The sequence below is a fragment of the Schistocerca piceifrons genome, unplaced genomic scaffold, assembly GCF_021461385.2.
Source record: "Schistocerca piceifrons isolate TAMUIC-IGC-003096 unplaced genomic scaffold, iqSchPice1.1 HiC_scaffold_295, whole genome shotgun sequence".
NCBI classification, from domain to species: domain Eukaryota; kingdom Metazoa; phylum Arthropoda; class Insecta; order Orthoptera; family Acrididae; genus Schistocerca; species Schistocerca piceifrons.
Window position 1 is genome coordinate 1,290 of NW_025728510.1, and position 3,711 is coordinate 5,000.

Consider the following 3,711-nt stretch of genomic DNA (forward strand, 5'->3'; position numbering starts at 1 on the left):
TAACCTAACCCATGTTGTGCCTTAACCTAACCCATGTTGTGCCTTAACCTAACCCACTGTTTGTGCCTTAACCCTAACCCATGTCGTGCCTTAACCTAACCCACGTCGTGCCTTAACCTAACCCACGTTGTCGCCTAACGTAACCCACGTTGTCGCCTAAACCTGCTCTGTAATTGTTATACGACTCGTTCAATTAGTGTAGTGTTGCCCACCACCGCAACCCTCGCAATATAGTTCGCTACTCGCACTCCCCGCTCCCCTGTGTATCGCTTCATGTTAAACACCTTGCAAGTCTTGCTCACTTTCCACATGCTCCTGCTGTACACTGTAATGTGGATGGCAGCAGGACGTACATGCCGCCCCTCCCCACGTCCCCACCTTGCCCCCTGCCTTCGCAAGCTGGTTGGTGAGGAACTTTGCATGTTCAATGCCCTCCGCATGCGACGTACTCAGGCTACGTTGTGGTGCGGCCTGTGTCAACTGTCCGCTAATGTCGTACGCGTAAACCACCAATCTGTACTGCACATTCGTCCTTATGTACTGAATGATACATCGTGGCACATGTGTGACCGTTACAACGACTGCGCCCAAAAACGGCGGACCATACAGTGCAAATAATTGTGCACGCAGCTACGTGTCGTCTCCCTATGAGAGCTGGATTTGCAGTGTGGTACGCCATAGAGACGTGTGGGAGGAACGGACGCCGTGGATGGCGATCAGCATGAGCTGTCTGTTGATGTATTCGGACCTAGTCGTCTCTCCTCACACACCGTGATGGCATGGTGCACCCGCGTTCCATATCTGCGACATGCTACAGAGGCCGGTTGACAGTCGTTCGAGCAATGGACATCGCATACGTACGGGGGCCACCTTCCACGTATTGTCTAGGCGTGCACATTTTGTTGCGTGTATGTGGGCAGACGTAGTGTGGCGTGACACCTGACACAGGCATGCAATAATCGTGGAAGTTGCAAATGGCGATGACGCCTGCGTTTTCTGGTGAAAGTTACGCAAATGAACAAATGGTAACCTGTTGTGGTGCGGTTGTTCTCGCTAGGGGTGAAGTCGGTGTGATGGCGACGATAGGTTGAGGTACTAACCGGTATGTTCCAGCGAGATACCCACCACATGCCGTGACGAAACTGAACGGCATCTTGGGTGTGAAGCGATACGCCGGCGGTGGCTGGGTGGGACCGTCCCCGGCCGGTGAGGGAGGCGCCTCCCGGCCGTGCTGGCCGCGCGGTGCGTGGGCGCACGCGCTACAGCCGGGCTGGTGGGGGCGGCCCAGTGGGCAGGCGCGCCGGCCGACGGACGACGCGCAGGCGTCGCAGCTGCGCGCCGGCGCACCCTGCGCGCGGCGCCGTGTGCGGCCAAAGTAGGTCCTCGCGGGCCCGGTGCGAAGCGCGGTGGACATCTTCAGTGTGCTGGTCCGATTGAGGACTGTGTGCGTTGAGGATGCGCTGCTGCGCCGCCCGGCGCTCGGCCGCCGCGACGCCCGTCTGCTGCTCGGTCGCCCCAGCGGTTCTCGCTGGGTGGTTTGTATCGCAGCTGTGCTGAGTTGTGTTGGCGCAGTGCGCTGTGCTGGGAGAGTTCGCTTCGGCACCCAAGTGGGGGCTTTTTGTCCTTCTGTGGCGCTGGGCGTTGGAGCTGCCGGTCACCGTAGGGTGGCGCGTGGTTGCCTCCACGCCGGCAATGCCACGACAGCACGCTCCCGGGCCTCTGTCGGCAGCGGCAAGCTCAGTTGGGAGCACGGGTGGTCGCACCGAAAGCGTCTACTCGCCTAACTCCGGGCGATTGCGCCTCTCTCGAACCCGACCAAGTACTTGGGACGGCGCTGCGCGCCCGCCGGGACACTGAGAGGGTTTCGAGGTGTATTGTGCAGGGGAGCTCAGCCTCCTCCTGTTTGCAGAATGATTGAGCGGACGGCTTGCGTGTTCGCGCGGGCCCCCCGGGACACACTCCCCGGGCGGCCGGCTGCTCAGCTCTAGTTGACGCAGGCTCCCTGGTTGATCTCTGCCAGTAGTCATATGCTTGTCTCAAAGATTAAGGCCATGCATGTCTCAGTACAGAGCCGCATTAAGGTGAAACCGCGAATGGCTCACTTAAATCAGTTATGGTTCCTTAGATCGTACCCACGTTACTTGGATAACTGTGGTAATTTCTAGAGCTAATACATGCAAACAGAGTCCCGACCAGAGATGGAAGAGGACGCTTTTATTAGATCAAAACCAATCGGTCGGCTCGTCCGGTCCCGTTTGCACTTGGTGACCTCTGAATAACTTTGGCTGATCGCACGGTCCTCGTACCGGCGACGCATCTTTCAAATGTCTGCCTATCAACTGTCGATGGTAGGTTCTGCGCCTACCATGGTTGTAACGGGTAACGGGGAATCAGGGTTCGATCCGGAGAGGGAGCCTGAGAAACGGCTACCACATCCAAGGAAGGCAGCAGGCGCGCAAATTACCCACTCCCGCAACCGGGGAGGGTAGTGACGAAAAATAACGATACGGGACTCATCCGAGGCCCGTAATCGGAAATGAGTACACTTTAAATCCTTTAACGAGTATCTATTGGAGGGCAAGTCCTGGGTGCCAGCAGCCGCGGTAATTCCAGCTCCAATAGCGTATATTAAAGTTGTTGCGGTTAAAAAGCTCGTAGTTGGATTTTGTGTCCCACGCTGTTGGTTCACCGCCCGTCGGTGTTTAACTGGCATGTATCGTGGGACGTCCTGCCGGTGGGGCGAGCCGAAGGCGTGCGACCGCCCCGTGCGTGCTCGTGCGTCCCGAGGCGGACCCCGTTGAAATCCTACCAGGGTGCTCTTTATTGAGTGTCTCGGTGGGCCGGCACGTTTACTTTGAACAAATTAGAGTGCTTAAAGCAGGCAAGCCCGCCTGAATACTGTGTGCATGGAATAATGGAATAGGACCTCGGTTCTATTTTGTTGGTTTTCGGAACCCGAGGTAATGATTAATAGGGACAGGCGGGGGCATTCGTATTGCGACGTTAGAGGTGAAATTCTTGGATCGTCGCAAGACGAACAGAAGCGAAAGCATTTGCCAAGTATGTTTTCATTAATCAAGAACGAAAGTTAGAGGTTCGAAGGCGATCAGATACCGCCCTAGTTCTAACCATAAACGATGCCAGCCAGCGATCCGCCGCAGTTCCTCCGATGACTCGGCGGGCAGCCTCCGGGAAACCAAAGCTTTTGGGTTCCGGGGGAAGTATGGTTGCAAAGCTGAAACTTAAAGGAATTGACGGAAGGGCACCACCAGGAGTGGAGCCTGCGGCTTAATTTGACTCAACACGGGAAACCTCACCAGGCCCGGACACCGGAAGGATTGACAGATTGATAGCTCTTTCTTGATTCGGTGGGTGGTGGTGCATGGCCGTTCTTAGTTGGTGGAGCGATTTGTCTGGTTAATTCCGATAACGAACGAGACTCTAGCCTGCTAACTAGTCGCGTGACATCCTTCGTGCTGTCAGCGATTACTTTTCTTCTTAGAGGGACAGGCGGCTTCTAGCCGCACGAGATTGAGCAATAACAGGTCTGTGATGCCCTTAGATGTTCTGGGCCGCACGCGCGCTACACTGAAGGAATCAGCGTGTCTTCCTAGGCCGAAAGGTCGGGGTAACCCGCTGAACCTCCTTCGTGCTAGGGATTGGGGCTTGCAATTGTTCCCCATGAACGAGGAATTCCCAGTAAGCGCGAGT

The 3,711-nt window shown here is 56.2% G+C and overlaps 1 non-coding gene across 1 annotated transcript in view; it reads left to right on the top strand.

Annotated features, from left to right (window-relative positions):
- Window positions 1–1,999: 1,999 nt before the first annotated feature.
- LOC124744497 overlaps window positions 2,000–3,711 on the top strand; it is a 1,920-nt gene continuing 208 nt past the window's right edge. Inside the window, exon 1 of the ribosomal RNA XR_007010793.1 lies at window positions 2,000–3,711. This exon is cut by the window's right edge and continues 208 nt beyond it. This is a non-coding gene — a ribosomal RNA (small subunit ribosomal RNA).